Source organism: Centruroides sculpturatus, unplaced genomic scaffold, assembly GCF_000671375.1.
Source record: "Centruroides sculpturatus isolate CEXI.00-Female unplaced genomic scaffold, Cexi_2.0 scaffold1350, whole genome shotgun sequence".
NCBI classification, from domain to species: domain Eukaryota; kingdom Metazoa; phylum Arthropoda; class Arachnida; order Scorpiones; family Buthidae; genus Centruroides; species Centruroides sculpturatus.
Window position 1 is genome coordinate 90,085 of NW_019385706.1, and position 10,156 is coordinate 100,240.

Consider the following 10,156-nt stretch of genomic DNA (forward strand, 5'->3'; position numbering starts at 1 on the left):
AATTTTTAAAAATGTGCAAAATAGTGAATTGTGCAAAAGTCGAGGGCTGCTTGTATCTACTTTTTCTTAACACGTTAATCGCCATGTCAGTCATATGTGTCTGACGCTAAGAAGTTCTACATGAGCCATGTCAGACATATATGTCTGACGTACGCGATTTGGTAGAAGGCCACGTCAATCACAGATGTCCGACGCAAACGATACATTTGCATTATGTTTCGAAAGCTTGGCCTATCAGGAACAAAACTTGAAAATTTCTTGGCTTACTACAAACAATAAAATAAAATAAACATAGTTATATAATGGTATATTGTTTCAGTTGAAAAAATACATTTTAATAATTTTTATTTTGATATAATTAATTACATTCATTTATTATCAGCAATCTCTTTCAATTCACTTTCACTTAGAATCTTTCGTTTTGCCATTATTTGTAGATATTTACAAATTATTATAAATATTATTTATATTTATATTAATTTATTTTATGTTCTTTATAAAGAAATAGTCACAGTAACAAGGTGTTATTCGGTAAATGCTACACATACTACTGATTCCTACACAATGCGTTCAACGCTGTGTTCAAAACAACAAGTTAATACTTGTTGTATCTTGTTTAGATGTGTCAGACATATAAGACTGACACGGCTTGTCGAGAAAAAAAGTTTTAATATAGGGCTCCAAAAGTGGTGAAAATATCCAAAAGATGGTATGCAACTTCTACAGTGCATTTAGTTTGAAGTGCACAAAGGATCACAAATTTGGCAAGATGGTCTTGGTAAACTAAAATAAGTTTATAATTTTCATCTGGGGTAGTTTGTAGATCTATTAGATCAACCTGACAGCATGAATTCATTTCACTGTGAAGTATAGGTCTGATGACAATGCCCTTTTTCAAAGTCTTCTGTTTCTTTTGGCAAGGTTGACACAGCTTCAAATATGTCATAGTAGCCTCAACTGTTACATTTTTATACTTGCGGTTACATTCCTTAAGCATCCATGACCAACATGCGTTTCTTCAAGAATGTTGAATAAGTCCTCATAACAAATGTAATACCTTATTTCTCCATCCTCCTCCTTCATAGGCGCAATTAGTTTTTCTTCGCCGCCTACAGTCAAAATGTCTTAACGCTTTATGCGCCTGTAATGAACAGCTTGTTTCTTTTTTATGTTCTTTGCAGCTTTTACTTCCTCCAAACATTTTGCGTATTTGTCCCTATTGAAATAAAAGTTATTATCTTTCTTGCCTGCAACGAGCTCATCCATTATTTCATAAAATCTCCATTTCACACTCATCTTGATTCATAAATAACTTTTACACAGTGAAATCTCAAACAAGATCAGAATTAACGTGCGTGTTTTAACGTGTCAAACGATGGAATGAGGCAAGTGAAGGCGGCAGTGCAGGAAGCGGGGACTATTTTTTCAACATTTACCATGTCTTTGAGGTAAAATCTAAGATATACCGAGTAAATGCTGGTAAAAGTTCGAAATTAACAATGATTACAGAATATTTTGGACTTTTACCACAAAGATTTGGTAAATCCTTAGGTTTTACTGGAAGATCTTAGGATTTACCATAGTTCGAGCATTTACAGTAACAAATACATAAATATCTTCAAGAACCTGAAGAAGTGACTTCGTCCAGCTCTAAAACACTAAAAAAAGACTTTTTAATACTAGAGTACAAACAAAAGAACAAAAATTTAGATTTATTATTTTTTAATACTTTAAAGATGACTAAACCCAGCTCAGTAGCAAGTGAGAGCTGTTTTCTATTTCTGGCAATTGTGTGTGCAAAAAAAGGACATGGTTGAGCAATAGATCTATAGACATTCTTTGCTTTCTAAAATCATATTTTCTTAGGAAAAATAAGAAATAAAATAATATTTTGTAGGCATGCATTGTTATTCATTTTTCTTTATGGTTTTATATGGAGTAAATTTTATAGTTTAATGTGATAATCTAGCAATTTCTTTTTTGTTTTGTTTTGTGTAGACGTCAGTCAATTTTATTTTGTTATATTTTTCAAATTTTATAAATATTAAATAAATTAAAATATTTTAAAAGTTGTAAATATTCCTTATCTCCATTTTTGTGGGGTGAAAATTCAAAAACCGGTTAAAACCAGTTTCGTAGAGAAGTTGAGATTCGAAAACCGGTTTTTTAAAAAGTCGGTTTTTGTATAAACCCTAATACTAATCCAAATAGCGGAAATTTTGTAAANCATGTAGATTTGTTATTTAATTTTTGTTAGTAACTTAAGTGACATATTTTATTTATTTTATTTTGTTTATTTATGTAATACACAAAAAGTTGTTAACACATTTCAAAAATTCAAATCAAAATAAAAATTTGAACGAATGGTTCCATTTTGGAACAATGAATGAAAACCTGAGGATGGCCTATCCAAATAAGCTGAAAACGTTTGAAATAAAGAGAAAAAACTCAGCAAATGGAATTCAGGTGTAATCTTATTATTATTACTGGTAATTATTATTTAACAATCTAAAAACCAACAATATATTATCAACAAACAAACAACAATCATTTTTGCCAACAGATGGCACTATATGTAAAGGTAGCAAGTCGTATGTAATCTATATACAGTAGACCCCCTGTAAAACAGGTTCATATAATATGGATTCGTATATAACAGCGAAAAAATTGCGATAATCTATACTAATATTATAGAGGTAATGTTTGTAAGTTTGGATGTAGCAGGTAATCTCCAAAACTACTCATCTGATTTCAAAAATTCTTTCACCAATATTTAGAATGGAACTTCAGGGTGGACATAGGCTGTATATTATTCCAGTAAACATTTATATGAATTAAAAGATATCATCTAGGTTAAGGCTTTTATGTCCAACAGATGCGCTATGAGTACAACGACCTAAGTTTGCTTTTCTGTGAGGATGAACTAAAGCAGATCATCTTCTATCTATCTATATAAATAAAAATGTAATGTTCATTTGTTCCTACCAATTTTTTTGAAATTTTGACACTATGTTGTATTCGAGTACGCATGTGTTTTTATATAATATACATGTTGAAATTCCCCCCACTGGGGGAAAATGGTTAGGATTAAGGCTTACCATAAAGAACTTGGCTTCTATTATACTATTTTAGATGATGTATTTTGCGTTTTTGATTGCGTTTTAATAGGGTACGTCAACTGAATATACACTAAAAAGGGATTTTTCGATATTTCCCCAGTGGGGGAGAGGGACAGGATTAAGGCTTACCGTGAATAATTTGGCTTCTATTGTACTATTTTAAATGCTGTTTTTTTGCATTTTTGATTGCATTTTAATAGGGTACGTCAAGAGAATGTACACTAAGAAAGGATTTTTCGAAAAATTCCCCCCATGGGGAAAGTATTATACATCTATAATAGATACATTTTGAGCCACAACAACGCGTGGCGGGATCTGCTAGTATTCATATAAACACACTAAAAGAGGCTCGTATAATACAGTAAAACGTCAGCACCGACTCGTGTTGCGACAGGATTGCTCAAATCTAGACCAATAGCAAATATTGCAGTAACCGTTGAGTTTAAATGAGCAGTGGACCTACTAAAATCCATTTATTATTTAACAGCCATAAAAATTATATTTATATTAATGATGTCTGCAAAGTTCACCAAATTTTTCACAGAAAAATAATTTACCAGGAAACACGTGCCCGCCGTTCGATGTGCCACTCCGTGATGTAAACAAGCTTAAGCAATGGTGACGTTGAATGGTGCACACTCAGTAAGTAATCCTACAATTTTTTGTTTATAGCATAGTTTATATGGATTATTCCCAAAAAATTATACGTGTTTTAGAAATGTTGAGTCAAATTAGTCTAGAATCGATTAATATTATGGAAGAAAACCTTTCAAACAGCCGTTGTCCGTAAATTGCATACGTGCCGGGCTGTGATTGGCTCACGTATTTAAGTGATCGTAAAACACGGAATTTATATAAAACAGAATGTATCTACCGTATTATGGGGGGTCTACTGTACTACCCTAATATTTTGGGGGAGTATATAGCTTAGTATCAACTCTAGGGTCTAAGTAATACACATATAAATTGTTTTCTTAAACCAATCTGGACCAAAGTTTATACCAAGGACAAACCAACAAGAATTTATTTTTTATAAATAAAAAAATATATAAACAAAACAACCTTTCAAACCTAACATATATATATTGTCATGCATAACAATAAATTATAAATAAGTCTAAAAGTTTGAATCAACAAGGACATATTTTCAAAACTTGTGGCCCAAAAAACATGATTTCTTCCAATGTGGCCCAGAGAAACAAAAAGGTTGGACACAGCTGCTAGGCCTATAGAGGTACAAATTCAAGAGAGAAGACAAACAGGATTAGTAACACTTCTTTATTTACAAAATCCACAAACTTTTGAACAAAGTTGTCTAACATATTTCTTCACTAACAGCAAAATTTGCTATTATTAAGTTATCTGGACAAATATTATCAAGGTTATATCCAAACTATTCTGTAGAAGATGACTGCGATGATGAAAAAGTGGCAAAGAAGAAAATCAAGCGATAGCTTTAACAAATGCTATGGAAAAATCAATATGTTACTGTAAAAGCCCATATATTGGTAAATCCTAGGTTTAACTTGTAAATCTTCGGTATCTAGGTTTAACTTGGTAAATGTAAGGATTTTTATAAAGTGAGATGATTTTCTGGGCTTTTACCATTAGAATTTGGTACATGCTAGGTTTTACTAAAGATGATTAGTAAATGTTGGTTTTGGACATAAAACTATGAGTATTTTAATAATCATTTATTGCAGTTATTATAAACAGTCAACTTACTAAGTCCTATTTATTAATAACTAGTGAAACAGTTTAAATATACTTTTTTAACATAANTTTTAATAATCATTTATTGCAGTTATTATAAACAGTCAACTTACTAAGTCCTATTTATTAATAACTAGTGAAACAGTTTAAATATACTTTTTTAACATAACAAAAATTAAATTATCTTGTAAAAATAATATAATAGCCTACGTTGGCTAAGCTAATCAGTAATCACAGTATTTTTTCTAATCATTTAGTATTCATTGTCATTTAATAAAAGTAAAAAAAGGATTTTACTTGTTACAACAAGGAGAGCTATCATGGCATTTAGAATTACAAAGTAATCCTGATGACTTGCAAGCACACTTCTTTGTTATGCATTTTTTTTTTAGGCAGTTGCATTTCTTGAAACCTTGTCCTCCAGTCAAAGACAATTTTGCGACAACTCAAAGACTCACTTCTTTATCTTTAACAACTTCTTCTATCTTGATAAAGTCTTCAGGGCATGAGGTAAATTGATTCTGTGTATAAAGTTGCTTTAGTACTCCAATTTTGGTACCTAGTTGGTAAAACTCATTTACATCTACTACAACTGCAAATAACGGTTTTCGGGTCGGTTTTAGCTTTGTCAATTTCAGGCACTTTCAGTCTTACATTTTGGCCAATTTTCACATTTGGATATTTATCAACAGAGGTGGCTTTCATTTTTTTCAGCTTGTTTCTCCAAACTCAATTTTGCATTGTTTCTTATAGTCACTCCAGATTTTATCTCTTTTGGTATTGGCTCAATAGTTACAAGAACTTCCTGAGACTCAATCATGTTTTCTGTCTCTGAATCGGTATCTCTCTGAATCGTTACATTGGAATCATTGCTTATTTGCTTTGCCTTCATCTTCTCAGTAATAATCATTTCGTCTTCTTGTGTTTTACCATTGACAGTACTATTGTCTATATCCCCTTCTGACTCATTTTCAACAATGCTTTCTTCCTTGTCCTGTTCGATTGCATTTTCAACGTCATTATTTTGTTCTGTATTGTCATGCGAATGCAACAACTTCTCTAAATCTTCTTCAGATCTTATAACTCAAATCATATCACTAGGGATTGCTGAAGTTGCAAGGCCCATTTTCATTGGACAACCAAGCATTGCTTTGTAGGGAGAACATTTGATTCCCTCGTGACATGCTTTTTTTTCATTGCCTGGATGAATCTTAAACCCTCTGACCACTTTGATAACTGATTGGTTTCCATCCACATGATCAACATATTTTCTTTGTTTTGATTAGCACGCTCCACTGAACCTTGACTTTGGCTATGTCTTGCCTTTCCATGTACAATTTTTACATCTGGCCACATGGAGCATAAACTCTCAATAACTTGGTTAGAGAATTCTCGACCATTATCGGAATGAAGGATGCTCGGCGCTCCAAAAGTGGTGAAAATATCCAAAAGATGGTATGCAACTTCTAGAGTGCATTTAGTTTGAAGTGCACGAAGGATCACAAATTTGGTAAGATGGTCTTGATGAACTAAAATAAGTTTATAATTTCCATCTGGGGTAGCTTGTAGATCTATTAGATCAACCTGACAGCATGAGTTCATTTCACTATGAAGTATAGGTCTGACAACAATGCCCTTTTTCAAAGTCTTCTGTTTCTTTTGGCAAGGTTAACATAGCTTCAAATATGTCATAGTAGCCTCAACTGTTACATTTTTATACTTGCGGTTACATTCCTTAAGCATCCGTAACCAACAGCAACATGCGTTTCTTCAAGAATGTTGAATAAGTCCTCGTAACAAATGTAATACCTTATTTCTCCATCCTCCTCCTTCTTAGGCGCAATTAGTTTTTCTTCGCTGCCTACAGTCAAAATGTCGTAACGCTTTATGCGCCTGTAATGAACAGCTTCTTTCTTTTTTATGTTCTTTGCAGCTTTTACTTCCTCCAAACATTTTGCGTATTTGTCCCTATTGAGATAAAAGTTATTATCTTTCTTGCCTGCAACAAGATCGTCCATTATTTCATAAAATCTCCATTTCACACTCATCTTGATTCATAAATAACTTTTACACAGTGAAATCTCAAACAAGATCAGAATTAACGTGCGTGTTTTAACGTGTCAAACGATGGAATGAGGCGAGCGAAGGCGGCAGTGCAGGAAGCGGGGACTATTTTTTCAACATTTACCATGTCTTTGAGGTAAAATCTAAGATATACCGAGTAAATGCTGGTAAAAGTTCAAAATTAACGATGATTACAGAATATGTTGGACTTTTACCACAAAGATTTGGTAAATCTTAGGTTTTACTGGAAGATCTTAGGATTTACCATAGTTTGAGCATTTACAGTAACAAATACATAAATATCTTCAAGAACCTGAAGAAGTGACTTCGTCCAACTCTAAAACACTAAAAAAAGACTTTTTAATACTAGAGTACAAACAAAAGAACAAAAATTTATATTTATTATTTTTTAATACTTTAAAGATGACTAAACCCAGCTCAGTAGCAAGTGAGAGCTGTTTTCTATTTCTGGCAATTGTGTGTGCAAAAAAAGGACATGGTTGAGCAATAGATCTATAGACATTCTTTGCTTTCTAAAATCATATTTTCTTAGGAAAAATAAGAAATAAAATAATATTTTGTAGGCATGCATTGTTATTCATTTTTCTTTATGGTTTTATATGGAGTAAATTTTATAGTTTAATGTGATAATCTAGCAATTTCTTTTTTGTTTTGTTTTGTGTAGACGTCAGTCAATTTTATTTTGTTATATTTTTCAAATTTTATAAATATTAAATAAATTAAAATATTTTAAAAGTTGTAAATATTCCTTATCTCCATTTTTGTGGGGTGAAAATTCAAAAACCGGTTAAAACCAGTTTCGTAGAGAAGTTGAGATTCGAAAACCGGTTTTTTAAAAAGTCGGTTTTTGTATAAACCCTAATACTAATCCAAATAGCAGAAATTTTGTAAAAATATTTTAAATACATACTAATAGTGACTATTTCCATTTGTAGTTAAATTTTAATTACAAAAATATTGGCTATTTAATTAGTGAATTTGCATCATGTTGTTTTGCAGTGGAACCTTGAAAAATGGGTTGTATTCTTTGTTAAGATGTGGAATTGATGCTGTTATCAAGTGTCACCAGTGAAGAATGATAACTTATTTGATCCTACTGTTAAGTTTTAGAAGTAAAAAATAGATTACATGTATTTTTTTTACATCTTGACAAGTTTTATGGATTGTCAAGTTAAAGAGAGTAGAGTTTCTGGGACTCTACCATATATTAATTAATAGTCAAAATAAGGTAGAACATTTAAAGTAAAGAATAGATCATCATTTAAGAACTGAAGTCATCACCATAAAAGGGAACCAATGCAAAATTATGGAACACAATCTTAAATGTAATACAATTATCCTTTGCATAACACTTTTTTTCCATTGAAAAACATCAAAAAAAATTTTTTTTTGATGTTTTTCAATGGAATTTTGATGTTTTTTTTCAATGAAATTTTGATGTTTTTGTATCACGGTGTGATACAAAAACATCAAAATTTTTTTGATGTTTTTGTATCACACCGTAATTTGGTTCTGAGTGCGTCATTATCATTAATTTGGTGTGGCGAGTAGTAATTCACAAACACAAATATAAGTAATACAAATGTAATGTAGATATGATTATGTGATGTGTATAGAGACAAACAAGTTATAGAATTCTGTGTGTAGCATCCTTGTAATCCAAAAAAATAATTCTTGGTAGACAACCAAACAGCAATTGGTTAAATAAACCGTAATGTTTTCCTAACCAATTGCTGTTTGGTCGTCTACCAAGAATTATTTTTTTGGATTACAAGGATGCTACACAGAATTTGAACATACAGCAACCATACCTTCTACATTAAGTTTGGAATGTTGCAAAATGGTGGTATATAAGTTAGGAAATGTCATAATAGACTTTTCATGCATTGGTGAGGCTCTCCACATTTTACAGAAGATTTGTATATTTCTAGATTTCAATACTTTTAATTTTGTGTAACTGTGAGGTTTGTCATAACATGTGTTCCCTGTAAGTGTACTTGTGTATCTTATGGCATAACAAATTCTGCTAATTAAGTAACCATCTACAAGGTAGACTAAAGATGTATTACATACACGAGATGCCCACCATTTTCAACCTACTATGTAACAGAAAAGATCCCTCTAACCCCAACAGACTACTGAGCATTTATAGCATTCCTATCAGAGACAACAGATGGGATAGGGAAATGATGTACATTGGCTCTACAAAATGTTCAATGGGGATCAGGATAAGAGAGCATAAAATCAGATATACAATATAGTAGGAGTACCACTGCACTCTTCACATATGTGACGGACCCTGATATTGCGGCAGACTTTGCCAGAGCCCAAATCATCCACACCACCCCACACGAAGAACACCTCAAATGGTTGGAAATGATCAAGATTTTTAAAGCTAGCTGTAGATCCACATGCATTAATTTCAGGGAGGCATATAGTATGGCATACTTTACTTGACAATGATATTTAACATTCAATTTTATTTAAGAATGACACAGAAATGTATGCGCATAAGTTCTTGTTGTTCGAACTCATCCTTGTACTCTTTCATTTTAAGTTCAAATTTTATGTTCTGGTCATTTATCAGCAACATTGGTTAATGTTTGATTTTATTTAAACATATCACAGAAATGCATGCACATAAAGGTCACGTTATTGGAAATCTTCTTCTCACTATTTGATTATATTCAAATTTTATATTCATGTTCATTTAGAAGATCCAGCTGGTTTAGAATTGAAAGAAGCCCGAGGAAGAACCCAAAAGGTGTTATGAAAACATTCGATATTCAAGAGTTAATCTTAATTCACACCGGTTAATAATTGAAGTGAATCTAATTTCACATACATCATTTTCATTTTATATGCAACAATAATCCTCTAAAATCACTCAAACTGAAATTGTTTATTTACTGTATTTACAAAATAAATACAGTCGACCTCCCTATAATTATGGTCCCAAAAATTACGATTCCTATAAAACTGCGAAAAAATTGTGACCGGTATCCGTAAAAAACAGTACAAAACCCCCTATAATTACATTAAATGTCATCGGGCAGCCGAACTACTTTCCCGCCGTCCGTAGCGCCACGCTACAGAGAGATTTCTATCATCTGGACAGTATTATATAAATTATATATAAATTAGGTACTGTACATATAATTATATATTAACTTATTGTAACTTTGTTATAATTAAATATATAATTTCTGCCGTCTAGCGTGGCGCCACGCTACGAAATA

The 10,156-nt window shown here is 31.8% G+C and overlaps 1 protein-coding gene and 1 long non-coding RNA gene across 2 annotated transcripts in view; one reads left to right on the plus strand and one right to left on the minus strand.

Moving 5' to 3' along the window:
* The window catches only part of LOC111641373 (transmembrane protein 53-A-like), a 23,813-nt gene that overhangs the window by 8,773 nt on the left and 4,884 nt on the right, over nucleotides 1-10,156 (minus strand). The window lies entirely within an intron of this gene.
* Nucleotides 2,408-10,156, plus strand: part of LOC111641374 — a 12,378-nt gene continuing 4,629 nt past the window's right edge. Inside the window, exons 1-2 of the long non-coding RNA XR_002759395.1 lie at nucleotides 2,408-2,581; nucleotides 9,632-9,742. This is a non-coding gene — a long non-coding RNA (uncharacterized LOC111641374). The remainder of the gene's footprint in view (nucleotides 2,582-9,631; nucleotides 9,743-10,156) is intronic.